Source organism: Toxorhynchites rutilus, chromosome 3 (genome assembly GCF_029784135.1).
Source record: "Toxorhynchites rutilus septentrionalis strain SRP chromosome 3, ASM2978413v1, whole genome shotgun sequence".
Classification (NCBI taxonomy): domain Eukaryota; kingdom Metazoa; phylum Arthropoda; class Insecta; order Diptera; family Culicidae; genus Toxorhynchites; species Toxorhynchites rutilus.
The window spans coordinates 23,060,079-23,079,231 of record NC_073746.1 but is presented as its reverse complement, the minus strand read 5'-3'; the positions used below and the strand labels follow the sequence as shown (position 1 = coordinate 23,079,231).

General features: G+C 38.8%; 3 long non-coding RNA genes across 3 annotated transcripts; all 3 read left to right on the top strand.

Annotated features, from left to right (window-relative positions):
- The first annotated feature begins 1,943 nt into the window (after window positions 1–1,943).
- Window positions 1,944–4,070, top strand: LOC129778720 (uncharacterized). Its single transcript, XR_008743487.1, has 3 exons — window positions 1,944–2,133; window positions 2,322–2,940; window positions 3,512–4,070. It is a non-coding gene; the product is annotated as an uncharacterized LOC129778720 (long non-coding RNA).
- A 2,730-nt stretch (window positions 4,071–6,800) lies between these two features.
- On the top strand, window positions 6,801–9,045 carry LOC129778690 (uncharacterized). The gene is made up of 3 exons (XR_008743478.1): window positions 6,801–6,990; window positions 7,179–7,797; window positions 8,369–9,045. It is a non-coding gene; the product is annotated as an uncharacterized LOC129778690 (long non-coding RNA).
- Window positions 9,046–14,364: 5,319 nt separating this feature from the next.
- On the top strand, window positions 14,365–16,542 carry LOC129778587 (uncharacterized). Its single transcript, XR_008743459.1, has 3 exons — window positions 14,365–14,486; window positions 14,675–15,293; window positions 15,865–16,542. It is a non-coding gene; the product is annotated as an uncharacterized LOC129778587 (long non-coding RNA).
- Window positions 16,543–19,153: the final 2,611 nt, after the last annotated feature.

Sequence of the window (19,153 nt, the reverse complement as noted above, 5' to 3'; positions counted from 1 at the left end):
CTTTTGTATCCGGAAAAGTTTAACCATTTCCGTCTCAACAATTTGTTGGTCGGAAAACGGTGGAAAGTTATCCGACTTTCTTCAAAACATTCCAAACTTTTCTGCTCCTGCATCGCGGGACGTGGCACTTCGACATATTGCTGAAGTAAACAAACACTGTTCAGTATGAATCGATAAAAAAATCACATCAGACCTTACCTGCAGTGAAAATGCGGTACACTATCGTGGCTCGACTTACGATTTTGTCACTTTTTACGATTTTTTGAACTTTTAAATACAAGAAATATTGGAAAAACTTCCTAACATCGAACAAATTGAGGATTCTTTATTACTAACTTATTTGTGTGTGTAACACATGCGCGCTTCGTGTGTATACACAGGTAATATCACTTACCTTCTATTCTACGTACTTTGGACCACAGTGCAAGTCGAAGGAAATTTCATTGACGAAAAATCCCCCGACCAGAATGGGAATCGAACCCGAACACCCGGCATGATAATATGAGACGCTAACCACTCGGCCACGGGTGCACCAAGGAGTGGATAGTATACGTATGGGATTTATATTTTTGAAATTTAGTGGGGAAAGATAAGCTGCGTCTTCTTTAAAAGTCGCAAACTGCATGTGAAAATATGTTTATCGGTCGATAAAAGTTTATGTAATAATTTGATGCGCACAAAAAATGTGCAGTTTTTCATATTCGCTTTTTGGACAACACACAGGTTCCATGTAAGATCATATTTCATAATGTTCATTCAAGGGAAAAAATCAGCAGCGATTTTCACTAACAATCAGAGCCTCCGCAGACTGCAGACTGACTTGTCGACCGATAGTTCGGTCGGCTTCTTAATCAGTACGGAGAGGTATGCATGTGCGCACATTACACCGATTCAGTTGGATCGGTTTTTGCACCAGTAGGCCGGTCCGACCAAACTGTCGGCTGAAAAAAAGTCTGTAGTGTGCGGGGATTCTCAATCATACAAACAATCACGATAACACGTACACGCAATAGGCAAAACAATGAATTGAAACCAACGAGAAAACTTTGCCCTCACTATAAGATTTTATGTTTACCTAATCCATGAATCGCCCCAGCTTCCCCCAGATTTTTTTCTGATAATCAGAAAATATATGAATGTTACGCGGAATTGAAAGAATACATGAAATTGAAAACATATAGTTTTGCTTTTAAAACTACGAAAATCTAATTTAATTTTTAACCCAAAAGTGAGTATACATTAACAAAATAAACCCTGCGTTAGATGCATTTTGCTCATAAATGACAATATCGTTTTATTTTCCTTACAAGCGTTCTCGTTCTATTTATCCATTCCGTCCAGCGCAAATCAGTTCAGCTGCACTGGTTCGTTCGCAAACAGTTCGCCCGCAAACACTTTGGTATTACACATATTGGCGATCTAACGCAAAACGTAAACGATCGGTGAGCCACCTGGATTTTGTTTTTGAACTAAGAAAATGATGATCATGTAACCTAAAACTCAAAAACAAATCACGTATATTTTACTTCCGGACTTTCCAAGGTAGTTCTCACATGCAAGAACCATGCATTTTTCTACTTGTTTTTGATGGTGCTCTAGAATTTCCGTCTTTGATTCAACCATTGTCAATATTTATACAATTTTCACTACTGAAAGAGATAAGAAAATAACATGTTATATATAAAAATGCACAGAATTAAATTTCTTAAAAACTCATTGCAATCAAATAATCTTTTATGATTATAACATTGTAATTTATGGAAAGAACTACAAACCTTCCATAAGCTCACATGGCAAAATTGAAAACCATCATCACTTTCACCGCAGTGCCGTCTAGGTGTAGATTTGTACGTTAGATCGCCAATTGATGAATTTACGTTGGATTTACAACCAGATGGCGCAGCGAGTAAAATGAGGATGTTTTGATTTTTTGGTATGAAATTCGTTCAAATACTAACTAGGGTAGATTACATATATTTCTCAGTAAGAAAAATAACAAGAGAGGAGTAAACACTGAAAAATACATTCGATGTATGTTTTAGGAAAAGTAGTGTAGGCAAATGATGTTGTGACAATGTAATTTGCAAGAAAATTTTGACTAAAAGTTGAAAAAGGGTCATTTGACCCTTCGTGGTAGGTTTAGTGTTAAACCAAACGTTTTGTGATGCATGATCGGCTGTTGTAATGCATTTTCGCGAAGCAACCAATATATCAAATAATATTGTGTACAAGCTTAGCTATCAAAATATTAGAATTAGCGCAGCAGAAAATAAGACATCAAATGCATAATTTCAATACGAGACATATTCTTATTTCTATAGAGTGCTAATGTACTGAATGAGTAACTGGGAGAGCAGGGTTTGCTTGAGCCCAGCGAGCGAGGTGGTTGGACCAGGTGGAGCAGGACTTGTCAAGAATCGGTGCAGCCGGGAGTTGGAGAACTGCAGCCATGGACCGGGTTTATTGGAGAAGAGTAGTGAATCAGATCTAATCTCAATGGGATGTAGAGTCATAGTAAATAAATAAATAGGGTTTGATTGTGCCCTACGCGAGATTTTCGTTAATGTTATTGTTATGGAGTGCCTGAATCAATCGACGCAAACATCTCGGAGATCTATTCGGAAAATACTGAGCAATAAGCACTCGAAGTTGGGCAATTATCTCGAAGCGACCGATTTTTCGTTTTTCAATTCGCAATTTGCGTGTTTCTGGAAGACGTAATCCTACGTCAAAAAATCGTGGTTACTCAGTGCGAGCTAGCATGCGAACCGGCTTACGAGTTAATGCACATTAGCTCGTATGATGTGTTCGCACGGCATAAGAAGCTCTGATTGCGTTGTGTAACCAGTCCGTTAGCTTTCGGTCGCAGTGTATGCTGTGTATTTTTGGGCAATTGTTAGGACTGATCTATAGTAAATCTTTAGTTTCGGAGGAAATTGGGTATGTGATTAATAAAACTCATATGACTGATTGTTAGTGCTCCCTTGGCCGAGTGGTTAGCGTCATAACTAACATGCCGGGTGTTCGGGTTCGATTCCCGTTCTGGTCGGGGGAATTTTTCATCAAAGAAATTTCCTCCGACTTGCACTGTGATCACGCGTATTCTAGAGCTTGCCACTCAGAATGCATTCAAGGCGTGTTATTTGGCATAGAAATCTCAACTAAGTACAAATAAAAATGACGCAAGTAATACTACGTTGAGACGGCGAAGTTTCTCTAGGAACGTTAGTGCCATTGAAGAAGAAGAAGATGATTGATTGTTGATTTTCGTCGGAATCGTGGTTCACGTATTTAGATTTAGCATTAAATTAAATTTAGTCGAGTTTATCGCTACTGTTTGCAGTATTGAATAGAATCGGAAGCGTTGTGAGCCTATTGTAAATCTATTGTAAACACCCAGTCTGTAGTGTCGTAGAATGCAGATCATAATGAAAAACGACGGAACAATAAACGAACGGACATATAGGACATATTTATTAATTAAGAAATATGCAACGCTTTTTTTCCACAGCAAATTACGATATGACATCCACCGATAATTCGCGATCGCGATTTTGTGAGTACTTTGACGATGTATCGACGTGCATGATCTGTTTGTCTAGATTGGACGATCCTTATTTGTGCCCTTACTGCTCGAAACTTTATTGCTACACTTGTATATTGAAATGGTTAGAGGCCGAACGGCACCTGAACTGTCCTCACTGCAATCGTGTCGTGCAGCTGGAGAAACTGGTGAAGGTACGTTGGTTCCAGGAGATGGAAAGACTACAGCGTAGTTGCTGCGACGAACCGAAGCCATCGTCTGCCGACGTCCGCAACAACGAAACATGTTCCAAGCATATGCAAACCGTCAACTTGTATTGCCGCCAATGTGAAGTCTGCATATGTAACGAGTGCGCTGTGAATGATCATATCCATTGGGATCACACATTCAAATTACCGGCACGACTTTTCTTACAGCCTCGTCGCCACTTTGTTATGATGTGAGGGTAAACCGAGGAAGTAACGTAACAACGAATAAACATGTATTTCATGTAATAATAGTTAAAGTACAATTGTATACTACGTTCACAGTCGGCTCTATCGACAATGAGAAACCCGATGACATTCCTCCTCAAATCACATCCGGTTTGTTGACAGCTGTCGGGTGACGGCTGTGAGCGTAACAGAACAGGGTCGCACTTCAACAATAGGCAAAGAAAAAAAGGAAAAAATTGTAATAAACCATCGATCGAATCCATATAAATTCGAACATTTTTGATTTTTTTTAATTGTAGCAAAAGAACTGTCTTAAAATATGTTTCTAAATGATGAAATAGCTGTTTACTTAATCATTTTAAAATTGAAAACAGTGAAATTATCGCACCTGTATTATAAAAATAACACAAAAACCGATGAACAAATGTGTGGAGAGGTTATATCGAAGCAGTGTCGTTCCCGCAAAAACTGCTGATTTTTTCCCTTTGAAACATCCATCAAGAATCATCGCGACGCTTTCAATGGTTTCGGTTTGGAGTGTTCAGCCGTAGTGAGGCCACATAAGGGACCAAATTGGCATTTCTGGAAAACGAGAAAAAGATTTCCTCCATCCCGGATCATCTTCCGAAGTGATTGCAAATAAATATTTTGCACTTTCGCAAGAAGTGAATGTATAAATTTGGAATTTTGTGTATAACCATTGGAACGGAACGTTTTGGAAGATCCAAGAAGCGTATGCATAGAATAGCTGAAAACATCTCCGATTAGTTTATCTCATCACAATTTACGTCTTCTTTGCTGATTATAGGTTAAGTATCCCCAAAAGAATCCGGCGAAAAATGAAGCGAACAAACAAATATGTTTCGCGTATAGAACGAGCTTTTGTATCCGGAAAAGTTTAACCATTTCCGTCTCAACAATTTGTTGGTCGGAAAACGGTGGAAAGTTATCCGACTTTCTTCAAAACATTCCAAACTTTTCTGCTCCTGCATCGCGGGACGTGGCACTTCGACATATTGCTGAAGTAAACAAACACTGTTCAGTATGAATCGATAAAAAAATCACATCAGACCTTACCTGCAGTGAAAATGCGGTACACTATCGTGGCTCGACTTACGATTTTGTCACTTTTTACGATTTTTTGAACTTTTAAATACAAGAAATATTGGAAAAACTTCCTAACATCGAACAAATTGAGGATTCTTTATTACTAACTTATTTGTGTGTGTAACACATGCGCGCTTCGTGTGTATACACAGGTAATATCACTTACCTTCTATTCTACGTACTTTGGACCACAGTGCAAGTCGAAGGAAATTTCATTGACGAAAAATCCCCCGACCAGAATGGGAATCGAACCCGAACACCCGGCATGATAATATGAGACGCTAACCACTCGGCCACGGGTGCACCAAGGAGTGGATAGTATACGTATGGGATTTATATTTTTGAAATTTAGTGGGGAAAGATAAGCTGCGTCTTCTTTAAAAGTCGCAAACTGCATGTGAAAATATGTTTATCGGTCGATAAAAGTTTATGTAATAATTTGATGCGCACAAAAAATGTGCAGTTTTTCATATTCGCTTTTTGGACAACACACAGGTTCCATGTAAGATCATATTTCATAATGTTCATTCAAGGGAAAAAATCAGCAGCGATTTTCACTAACAATCAGAGCCTCCGCAGACTGCAGACTGACTTGTCGACCGATAGTTCGGTCGGCTTCTTAATCAGTACGGAGAGGTATGCATGTGCGCACATTACACCGATTCAGTTGGATCGGTTTTTGCACCAGTAGGCCGGTCCGACCAAACTGTCGGCTGAAAAAAAGTCTGTAGTGTGCGGGGATTCTCAATCATACAAACAATCACGATAACACGTACACGCAATAGGCAAAACAATGAATTGAAACCAACGAGAAAACTTTGCCCTCACTATAAGATTTTATGTTTACCTAATCCATGAATCGCCCCAGCTTCCCCCAGATTTTTTTCTGATAATCAGAAAATATATGAATGTTACGCGGAATTGAAAGAATACATGAAATTGAAAACATATAGTTTTGCTTTTAAAACTACGAAAATCTAATTTAATTTTTAACCCAAAAGTGAGTATACATTAACAAAATAAACCCTGCGTTAGATGCATTTTGCTCATAAATGACAATATCGTTTTATTTTCCTTACAAGCGTTCTCGTTCTATTTATCCATTCCGTCCAGCGCAAATCAGTTCAGCTGCACTGGTTCGTTCGCAAACAGTTCGCCCGCAAACACTTTGGTATTACACATATTGGCGATCTAACGCAAAACGTAAACGATCGGTGAGCCACCTGGATTTTGTTTTTGAACTAAGAAAATGATGATCATGTAACCTAAAACTCAAAAACAAATCACGTATATTTTACTTCCGGACTTTCCAAGGTAGTTCTCACATGCAAGAACCATGCATTTTTCTACTTGTTTTTGATGGTGCTCTAGAATTTCCGTCTTTGATTCAACCATTGTCAATATTTATACAATTTTCACTACTGAAAGAGATAAGAAAATAACATGTTATATATAAAAATGCACAGAATTAAATTTCTTAAAAACTCATTGCAATCAAATAATCTTTTATGATTATAACATTGTAATTTATGGAAAGAACTACAAACCTTCCATAAGCTCACATGGCAAAATTGAAAACCATCATCACTTTCACCGCAGTGCCGTCTAGGTGTAGATTTGTACGTTAGATCGCCAATTGATGAATTTACGTTGGATTTACAACCAGATGGCGCAGCGAGTAAAATGAGGATGTTTTGATTTTTTGGTATGAAATTCGTTCAAATACTAACTAGGGTAGATTACATATATTTCTCAGTAAGAAAAATAACAAGAGAGGAGTAAACACTGAAAAATACATTCGATGTATGTTTTAGGAAAAGTAGTGTAGGCAAATGATGTTGTGACAATGTAATTTGCAAGAAAATTTTGACTAAAAGTTGAAAAAGGGTCATTTGACCCTTCGTGGTAGGTTTAGTGTTAAACCAAACGTTTTGTGATGCATGATCGGCTGTTGTAATGCATTTTCGCGAAGCAACCAATATATCAAATAATATTGTGTACAAGCTTAGCTATCAAAATATTAGAATTAGCGCAGCAGAAAATAAGACATCAAATGCATAATTTCAATACGAGACATATTCTTATTTCTATAGAGTGCTAATGTACTGAATGAGTAACTGGGAGAGCAGGGTTTGCTTGAGCCCAGCGAGCGAGGTGGTTGGACCAGGTGGAGCAGGACTTGTCAAGAATCGGTGCAGCCGGGAGTTGGAGAACTGCAGCCATGGACCGGGTTTATTGGAGAAGAGTAGTGAATCAGATCTAATCTCAATGGGATGTAGAGTCATAGTAAATAAATAAATAGGGTTTGATTGTGCCCTACGCGAGATTTTCGTTAATGTTATTGTTATGGAGTGCCTGAATCAATCGACGCAAACATCTCGGAGATCTATTCGGAAAATACTGAGCAATAAGCACTCGAAGTTGGGCAATTATCTCGAAGCGACCGATTTTTCGTTTTTCAATTCGCAATTTGCGTGTTTCTGGAAGACGTAATCCTACGTCAAAAAATCGTGGTTACTCAGTGCGAGCTAGCATGCGAACCGGCTTACGAGTTAATGCACATTAGCTCGTATGATGTGTTCGCACGGCATAAGAAGCTCTGATTGCGTTGTGTAACCAGTCCGTTAGCTTTCGGTCGCAGTGTATGCTGTGTATTTTTGGGCAATTGTTAGGACTGATCTATAGTAAATCTTTAGTTTCGGAGGAAATTGGGTATGTGATTAATAAAACTCATATGACTGATTGTTAGTGCTCCCTTGGCCGAGTGGTTAGCGTCATAACTAACATGCCGGGTGTTCGGGTTCGATTCCCGTTCTGGTCGGGGGAATTTTTCATCAAAGAAATTTCCTCCGACTTGCACTGTGATCACGCGTATTCTAGAGCTTGCCACTCAGAATGCATTCAAGGCGTGTTATTTGGCATAGAAATCTCAACTAAGTACAAATAAAAATGACGCAAGTAATACTACGTTGAGACGGCGAAGTTTCTCTAGGAACGTTAGTGCCATTGAAGAAGAAGAAGATGATTGATTGTTGATTTTCGTCGGAATCGTGGTTCACGTATTTAGATTTAGCATTAAATTAAATTTAGTCGAGTTTATCGCTACTGTTTGCAGTATTGAATAGAATCGGAAGCGTTGTGAGCCTATTGTAAATCTATTGTAAACACCCAGTCTGTAGTGTCGTAGAATGCAGATCATAATGAAAAACGACGGAACAATAAACGAACGGACATATAGGACATATTTATTAATTAAGAAATATGCAACGCTTTTTTTCCACAGCAAATTACGATATGACATCCACCGATAATTCGCGATCGCGATTTTGTGAGTACTTTGACGATGTATCGACGTGCATGATCTGTTTGTCTAGATTGGACGATCCTTATTTGTGCCCTTACTGCTCGAAACTTTATTGCTACACTTGTATATTGAAATGGTTAGAGGCCGAACGGCACCTGAACTGTCCTCACTGCAATCGTGTCGTGCAGCTGGAGAAACTGGTGAAGGTACGTTGGTTCCAGGAGATGGAAAGACTACAGCGTAGTTGCTGCGACGAACCGAAGCCATCGTCTGCCGACGTCCGCAACAACGAAACATGTTCCAAGCATATGCAAACCGTCAACTTGTATTGCCGCCAATGTGAAGTCTGCATATGTAACGAGTGCGCTGTGAATGATCATATCCATTGGGATCACACATTCAAATTACCGGCACGACTTTTCTTACAGCCTCGTCGCCACTTTGTTATGATGTGAGGGTAAACCGAGGAAGTAACGTAACAACGAATAAACATGTATTTCATGTAATAATAGTTAAAGTACAATTGTATACTACGTTCACAGTCGGCTCTATCGACAATGAGAAACCCGATGACATTCCTCCTCAAATCACATCCGGTTTGTTGACAGCTGTCGGGTGACGGCTGTGAGCGTAACAGAACAGGGTCGCACTCCAACAATAGGCAAAGAAAAAAAGGAAAAAATTGTAATAAACCATCGATCGAATCCATATAAATTCGAACATTTTTGATTTTTTTTAATTGTAGCAAAAGAACTGTCTTAAAATATGTTTCTAAATGATGAAATAGCTGTTTACTTAATCATTTTAAAATTGAAAACAGTGAAATTATCGCACCTGTATTATAAAAATAACACAAAAACCGATGAACAAATGTGTGGAGAGGTTATATCGAAGCAGTGTCGTTCCCGCAAAAACTGCTGATTTTTTCCCTTTGAAACATCCATCAAGAATCATCGCGACGCTTTCAATGGTTTCGGTTTGGAGTGTTCAGCCGTAGTGAGGCCACATAAGGGACCAAATTGGCATTTCTGGAAAACGAGAAAAAGATTTCCTCCATCCCGGATCATCTTCCGAAGTGATTGCAAATAAATATTTTGCACTTTCGCAAGAATTGAATGTATAAATTTGGAATTTTGTGTATAACCATTGGAACGGAACGTTTTGGAAGATCCAAGAAGCGTATGCATAGAATAGCTGAAAACATCTCCGATTAGTTTATCTCATCACAATTTACGTCTTCTTTGCTGATTATAGGTTAAGTATCCCCAAAAGAATCCGGCGAAAAATGAAGCGAACAAACAAATATGTTTCGCGTATAGAACGAGCTTTTGTATCCGGAAAAGTTTAACCATTTCCGTCTCAACAATTTGTTGGTCGGAAAACGGTGGAAAGTTATCCGACTTTCTTCAAAACATTCCAAACTTTTCTGCTCCTGCATCGCGGGACGTGGCACTTCGACATATTGCTGAAGTAAACAAACACTGTTCAGTATGAATCGATAAAAAAATCACATCAGACCTTACCTGCAGTGAAAATGCGGTACACTATCGTGGCTCGACTTACGATTTTGTCACTTTTTACGATTTTTTGAACTTTTAAATACAAGAAATATTGGAAAAACTTCCTAACATCGAACAAATTGAGGATTCTTTATTACTAACTTATTTGTGTGTGTAACACATGCGCGCTTCGTGTGTATACACAGGTAATATCACTTACCTTCTATTCTACGTACTTTGGACCACAGTGCAAGTCGAAGGAAATTTCATTGACGAAAAATCCCCCGACCAGAATGGGAATCGAACCCGAACACCCGGCATGATAATATGAGACGCTAACCACTCGGCCACGGGTGCACCAAGGAGTGGATAGTATACGTATGGGATTTATATTTTTGAAATTTAGTGGGGAAAGATAAGCTGCGTCTTCTTTAAAAGTCGCAAACTGCATGTGAAAATATGTTTATCGGTCGATAAAAGTTTATGTAATAATTTGATGCGCACAAAAAATGTGCAGTTTTTCATATTCGCTTTTTGGACAACACACAGGTTCCATGTAAGATCATATTTCATAATGTTCATTCAAGGGAAAAAATCAGCAGCGATTTTCACTAACAATCAGAGCCTCCGCAGACTGCAGACTGACTTGTCGACCGATAGTTCGGTCGGCTTCTTAATCAGTACGGAGAGGTATGCATGTGCGCACATTACACCGATTCAGTTGGATCGGTTTTTGCACCAGTAGGCCGGTCCGACCAAACTGTCGGCTGAAAAAACAGGAAGTGGGTTATATCTATGGTATAACCGCAAGGGTGACGTAGGACTATCGTTGATTTAGAGATCATTTGTTTGAAGTTGAATCTGAACTCATTCTGAATGAAAGAATATTTGGAGAACTTCGAAAACTAGAGCGTTACGTTGGAGGCACAAGGTTTTATGCATCCAATATTGGATACGTAAATATCCTACTGATGAGGAAGAATAATCTTCAGAAGCTATCCTGTTGATTGCGATTGATTGAAAAATCACAAAACCAAATGTATTTGGTCACAGTGTTACATGGATAGAAAGCATTAAAATAAACTCTTTCACATGAATGTAATTTTAAATTCCCAGAAGAACTGGCAGATTATTTTCAGTAATGTTTGGATATTTCCACATTTTCCTCGATACTGGAAGCCCACCAGTGGTTAATGCTAACTCGATAACCATCTGTTAATAGCTCTTGATTGAAACATATTTGGTCACAGTGTTACATGGATAGAAAACATTCAAATAAACTCTTTCACATGAATGTATTTTTAAATTCCTAGAGGAACTGGCAGATTATTTTCCGGATCTTTCTCGATGCTGAACGGCATCCCAACGGAAAGAATTCCGTGCGTGTATGTGTATGTGTAGCGTCTGCTTCGATGGTCACCTTCTCTTCTCATGAAGGATCGGCTTCTCTGTGCTCCCTCACAGTTTCAAACAAACTGCTTACGTTTCAGGGCAGATCTCGATCCTTCGCCGTCCAGCACCCTCAGCAACGATGTTGTCTTGTCGATGTCCTCACGAAAAATGAATGCGTCTCACCACCAGAATATCGCTAAAATATGCTTGCTGTGCGTGATTGAATCGAGAGAAGGCGTGGTTTACGATGGCAATTTGGAAGGCAAACTAGAGGGGAATGAACTCTCTGAGCTCGGAACTTTCGGCGACTGAGCAATAATCGATTGCGGGCGCATACAATATTGGATACGGAAATATCCTACTGATGGGGAAGAATAATCTTCAGAAGCTATCCTGTTGATTGCGATTGATTGAAAAATCACAAAACCAAATGTATTTGGTCACAGTGTTACATGGATAGAAAGCATTAAAATAAACTCTTTCACATGAATGTAATTTTAAATTCCCAGAAGAACTGGCAGATTATTTTCAGTAACGTTTGGATATTTCCACATTTTCCTCGATACTGGAAGCCCACCAGTGGTTAATGCTAACTCGATAACCATCTGTTAATAGCTCTTGATTGAAACATATTTGGTCACAGTGTTACATGGATAGAAAACATTCAAATAAACTCTTTCACATGAATGTATTTTTAAATTCCTAGAGGAACTGGCAGATTATTTTCCGGATCTTTCTCGATGCTGAACGGCATCCCAACGGAAAGAATTCCGTGCGTGTATGTGTATGTGTAGCGGCTGCTTCGATGGTCACCTTCTCTTCTCATGAAGGATCGGCTTCTCTGTGCTCCCTCACAGTTTCAAACAAACTGCTTACGTTTCAGGGCAGATCTCGATCCTTCGCCGTCCAGCACCCTCAGCAACGATGTTGTCTTGTCGATGTCCTCACGAAAAATGAATGCGTCTCACCACCAGAATATCGCTAAAATATGCTTGCTGTGCGTGATTGAATCGAGAGAAGGCGTGGTTTACGATGGCAATTTGGAAGGCAAACTAGAGGGGAATGAACTCTCTGAGCTCGGAACTTTCGGCGACTGAGCAATAATCGATTGCGGGCGCATACAATATTGGATACGGAAATATCCTACTGATGGGGAAGAATAATCTTCAGAAGCTATCCTGTTAATTGCGATTGATTGAAAAATCACAAAACCAAATGTATTTGGTCACAGTGTTACATGGATAGAAAACATTAAAATAAACTCTTTCACATGAATGTAATTTTAAATTCCCAGAAGAACTGGCTGATTATTTTCAGTAACGTTTGGATATTTCCACATTTTCCTCGATACTGGAAGCCAATCAGTGGTTTATGCTAACTCGATAACCATCTGTTAATAGCACTTGATTGAAACATATTTGGTCACAGTGTTACATGGATAGAAAACATTCAAATAAACTCTTTCACATGAATGTATTTTTAAATTACCAGAGGAACTGGCAGATTAATTTCCGAATCTTTCTCGATGCTCAATGGCATCCAAACGGAAAGAATTCCGCGCGTGTATGTGTGTGTGTAGCGGCTGCTTCGAGATCTTCCCGGGGAACCGTTTGTGGCATCACTCTTCTCCTGATGGATTCCCTTCTGGCCTAAGGTGCACAAACAGGCTCTTGGTGACACCGTTCATCCGCGCTTTCATGATAAATGAAGAGCTTCACCACAACAGCGACAACATGCTCCAATCGCTGTTCAATTAGAACTGAGTGGATTTCCGAGCGGCGCTCGCTTATATACCGATTGGTGATTTCAATAGCCTGTTTTGAAAGCAAATTTAAGACTATTGAAACAAGTTTTTGGAACAGAAAGTAACAAGTATAGAACGCGTAGACATTTTATCTTTCGAATTAAGTGTTTATCATACCATTTCGTTCAGTTGTTTAGGAGCTATTAACGCTCAAAATCTCGGTCTCCGGCGTAACGCTTTCGTTTTCGAAACTTTGATTTTACACCCCGGTATAGTAATGAAAGACGTAGTCCTACGCCAAAAAGTCTGTAGTGTGCGGGGATTCTCAATCATACAAACAATCACGATAACACGTACACGCAATAGGCAAAACAATGAATTGAAACCAACGAGAAAACTTTGCCCTCACTATAAGATTTTATGTTTACCTAATCCATGAATCGCCCCAGCTTCCCCCAGATTTTTTTCTGATAATCAGAAAATATATGAATGTTACGCGGAATTGAAAGAATACATGAAATTGAAAACATATAGTTTTGCTTTTAAAACTACGAAAATCTAATTTAATTTTTAACCCAAAAGTGAGTATACATTAACAAAATAAACCCTGCGTTAGATGCATTTTGCTCATAAATGACAATATCGTTTTATTTTCCTTACAAGCGTTCTCGTTCTATTTATCCATTCCGTCCAGCGCAAATCAGTTCAGCTGCACTGGTTCGTTCGCAAACAGTTCGCCCGCAAACACTTTGGTATTACACATATTGGCGATCTAACGCAAAACGTAAACGATCGGTGAGCCACCTGGATTTTGTTTTTGAACTAAGAAAATGATGATCATGTAACCTAAAACTCAAAAACAAATCACGTATATTTTACTTCCGGACTTTCCAAGGTAGTTCTCACATGCAAGAACCATGCATTTTTCTACTTGTTTTTGATGGTGCTCTAGAATTTCCGTCTTTGATTCAACCATTGTCAATATTTATACAATTTTCACTACTGAAAGAGATAAGAAAATAACATGTTATATATAAAAATGCACAGAATTAAATTTCTTAAAAACTCATTGCAATCAAATAATCTTTTATGATTATAACATTGTAATTTATGGAAAGAACTACAAACCTTCCATAAGCTCACATGGCAAAATTGAAAACCATCATCACTTTCACCGCAGTGCCGTCTAGGTGTAGATTTGTACGTTAGATCGCCAATTGATGAATTTACGTTGGATTTACAACCAGATGGCGCAGCGAGTAAAATGAGGATGTTTTGATTTTTTGGTATGAAATTCGTTCAAATACTAACTAGGGTAGATTACATATATTTCTCAGTAAGAAAAATAACAAGAGAGGAGTAATGTTTTAGGAAAAGTAGTGTAGGCAAATGATGTTGTGACAATGTAATTTGCAAGAAAATTTTGACTAAAAGTTGAAAAAGGGTCATTTGACCCTTCGTGGTAGGTTTAGTGTTAAACCAAACGTTTTGTGATGCATGATCGGCTGTTGTAATGCATTTTCGCGAAGCAACCAATATATCAAATAATATTGTGTACAAGCTTAGCTATCAAAATATTAGAATTAGCGCAGCAGAAAATAAGACATCAAATGCATAATTTCAATACGAGACATATTCTTATTTCTATAGAGTGCTAATGTACTGAATGAGTAACTGGGAGAGCAGGGTTTGCTTGAGCCCAGCGAGCGAGGTGGTTGGACCAGGTGGAGCAGGACTTGTCAAGAATCGGTGCAGCCGGGAGTTGGAGAACTGCAGCCATGGACCGGGTTTATTGGAGAAGAGTAGTGAATCAGATCTAATCTCAATGGGATGTAGAGTCATAGTAAATAAATAAATAGGGTTTGATTGTGCCCTACGCGAGATTTTCGTTAATGTTATTGTTATGGAGTGCCTGAATCAATCGACGCAAACATCTCGGAGATCTATTCGGAAAATACTGAGCAATAAGCACTCGAAGTTGGGCAATTATCTCGAAGCGACCGATTTTTCGTTTTTCAATTCGCAATTTGCGTGTTTCTGGAAGACGTAATCCTACGTCAAAAAATCGTGGTTACTCAGTGCGAGCTAGCATGCGAACCGGCTTACGAGTTAATGCACATTAGCTCGTATGATGTGTTCGCACGGCATAAGAAGCTCTGATTGCGTTGTGTAACCAGTCCGTTAGCTTTCGGTCGCAGTGTATGCTGTGTATTTTTGGGCAATTGTTAGGACTGATCTATAGTAAATCTTTAGTTTCGGAGGAAATTGGGTATGTGATTAATAAAACTCATATGACTGATTGTTAGTGCTCCCTTGGCCGAGTGGTTAGCGTCATAACTAACATGCCGGGTGTTCGGGTTCGATTCCCGTTCTGGTCGGGGGAATTTTTCATCAAAGAAATTTCCTCCGACTTGCACTGTGATCACGCGTATTCTAGAGCTTGCCACTCAGAATGCATTCAAGGCGTGTTATTTGGCATAGAAATCTCAACTAAGTACAAATAAAAATGACGCAAGTAATACTACGTTGAGACGGCGAAGTTTCTCTAGGAACGTTAGTGCCATTGAAGAAGAAGAAGATGATTGATTGTTGATTTTCGTCGGAATCGTGGTTCACGTATTTAGATTTAGCATTAAATTAAATTTAGTCGAGTTTATCGCTACTGTTTGCAGTATTGAATAGAATCGGAAGCGTTGTGAGCCTATTGTAAATCTATTGTAAACACCCAGTCTGTAGTGTCGTAGAATGCAGATCATAATGAAAAACGACGGAACAATAAACGAACGGACATATAGGACATATTTATTAATTAAGAAATATGCAACGCTTTTTTTCCACAGCAAATTACGATATGACATCCACCGATAATTCGCGATCGCGATTTTGTGAGTACTTTGACGATGTATCGACGTGCATGATCTGTTTGTCTAGATTGGACGATCCTTATTTGTGCCCTTACTGCTCGAAACTTTATTGCTACACTTGTATATTGAAATGGTTAGAGGCCGAACGGCACCTGAACTGTCCTCACTGCAATCGTGTCGTGCAGCTGGAGAAACTGGTGAAGGTACGTTGGTTCCAGGAGATGGAAAGACTACAGCGTAGTTGCTGCGACGAACCGAAGCCATCGTCTGCCGACGTCCGCAACAACGAAACATGTTCCAAGCATATGCAAACCGTCAACTTGTATTGCCGCCAATGTGAAGTCTGCATATGTAACGAGTGCGCTGTGAATGATCATATCCATTGGGATCACACATTCAAATTACCGGCACGACTTTTCTTACAGCCTCGTCGCCACTTTGTTATGATGTGAGGGTAAACCGAGGAAGTAACGTAACAACGAATAAACATGTATTTCATGTAATAATAGTTAAAGTACAATTGTATACTACGTTCACAGTCGGCTCTATCGACAATGAGAAACCCGATGACATTCCTCCTCAAATCACATCCGGTTTGTTGACAGCTGTCGGGTGACGGCTGTGAGCGTAACAGAACAGGGTCGCACTCCAACAATAGGCAAAGAAAAAAAGGAAAAAATTGTAATAAACCATCGATCGAATCCATATAAATTCGAACATTTTTGATTTTTTTTAATTGTAGCAAAAGAACTGTCTTAAAATATGTTTCTAAATGATGAAATAGCTGTTTACTTAATCATTTTAAAATTGAAAACAGTGAAATTATCGCACCTGTATTATAAAAATAACACAAAAACCGATGAACAAATGTGTGGAGAGGTTATATCGAAGCAGTGTCGTTCCCGCAAAAACTGCTGATTTTTTCCCTTTGAAACATCCATCAAGAATCATCGCGACGCTTTCAATGGTTTCGGTTTGGAGTGTTCAGCCGTAGTGAGGCCACATAAGGGACCAAATTGGCATTTCTGGAAAACGAGAAAAAGATTTCCTCCATCCCGGATCATCTTCCGAAGTGATTGCAAATAAATATTTTGCACTTTCGCAAGAAGTGAATGTATAAATTTGGAATTTTGTGTATAACCATTGGAACGGAACGTTTTGGAAGATCCAAGAAGCGTATGCATAGAATAGCTGAAAACATCTCCGATTAGTTTATCTCATCACAATTTACGTCTTCTTTGCTGATTATAGGTTAAGTATCCCCAAAAGAATCCGGCGAAAAATGAAGCGAACAAACAAATATGTTTCGCGTATAGAACGAGCTTTTGTATCCGGAAAAGTTTAACCATTTCCGTCTCAACAATTTGTTGGTCGGAAAACGGTGGAAAGTTATCCGACTTTCTTCAAAACATTCCAAACTTTTCTGCTCCTGCATCGCGGGACGTGGCACTTCGACATATTGCTGAAGTAAACAAACACTGTTCAGTATGAATCGATAAAAAAATCACATCAGACCTTACCTGCAGTGAAAATGCGGTACACTATCGTGGCTCGACTTACGATTTTGTCACTTTTTACGATTTTTTGAACTTTTAAATACAAGAAATATTGGAAAAACTTCCTAACATCGAACAAATTGAGGATTCTTTATTACTAACTTATTTGTGTGTGTAACACATGCGCGCTTCGTGTGTATACACAGGTAATATCACTTACCTTCTATTCTACGTACTTTGGACCACAGTGCAAGTCGAAGGAAATTTCATTGACGAAAAATCCCCCGACCAGAATGGGAATCGAACCCGAACACCCGGCATGATAATATGAGACGCTAACCACTCGGCCACGGGTGCACCAAGGAGTGGATAGTATACGTATGGGATTTATATTTTTGAAATTTAGTGGGGAAAGATAAGCTGCGTCTTCTTTAAAAGTCGCAAACTGCATGTGAAAATATGTTTATCGGTCGATAAAAGTTTATGTAATAATTTGATGCGCACAAAAAATGTGCAGTTTTTCATATTCGCTTTTTGGACAACACACAGGTTCCATGTAAGATCATATTTCATAATGTTCATTCAAGGGAAAAAATCAGCAGCGATTTTCACTAACAATCAGAGCCTCCGCAGACTGCAGACTGACTTGTCGACCGATAGTTCGGTCGGCTTCTTAATCAGTACGGAGAGGTATGCATGTGCGCACATTACACCGATTCAGTTGGATCGGTTTTTGCACCAGTAGGCCGGTCCGACCAAACTGTCGGCTGAAAAAAAGTCTGTAGTGTGCGGGGATTCTCAATCATACAAACAATCACGATAACACGTACACGCAATAGGCAAAACAATGAATTGAAACCAACGAGAAAACTTTGCCCTCACTATAAGATTTTATGTTTACCTAATCCATGAATCGCCCCAGCTTCCCCCAGATTTTTTTCTGATAATCAGAAAATATATGAATGTTACGCGGAATTGAAAGAATACATGAAATTGAAAACATATAGTTTTGCTTTTAAAACTACGAAAATCTAATTTAATTTTTAACCCAAAAGTGAGTATACATTAACAAAATAAACCCTGCGTTAGATGCATTTTGCTCATAAATGACAATATCGTTTTATTTTCCTTACAAGCGTTCTCGTTCTATTTATCCATTCCGTCCAGCGCAAATCAGTTCAGCTGCACTGGTTCGTTCGCAAACAGTTCGCCCGCAAACACTTTGGTATTACACATATTGGCGATCTAACGCAAAACGTAAACGATCGGTGAGCCACCTGGATTTTGTTTTTGAACTAAGAAAATGATGATCATGTAACCTAAAACTCAAAAACAAATCACGTATATTTTACTTCCGGACTTTCCAAGGTAGTTCTCACATGCAAGAACCATGCATTTTTCTACTTGTTTTTGATGGTGCTCTAGAATTTCCGTCTTTGATTCAACCATTGTCAATATTTATACAATTTTCACTACTGAAAGAGATAAGAAAATAACATGTTATATATAAAAATGCACAGAATTAAATTTCTTAAAAACTCATTGCAATCAAATAATCTTTTATGATTATAACATTGTAATTTATGGAAAGAACTACAAACCTTCCATAAGCTCACATGGCAAAATTGAAAACCATCATCACTTTCACCGCAGTGCCGTCTAGGTGTAGATTTGTACGTTAGATCGCCAATTGATGAATTTACGTTGGATTTACAACCAGATGGCGCAGCGAGTAAAATGAGGATGTTTTGATTTTTTGGTATGAAATT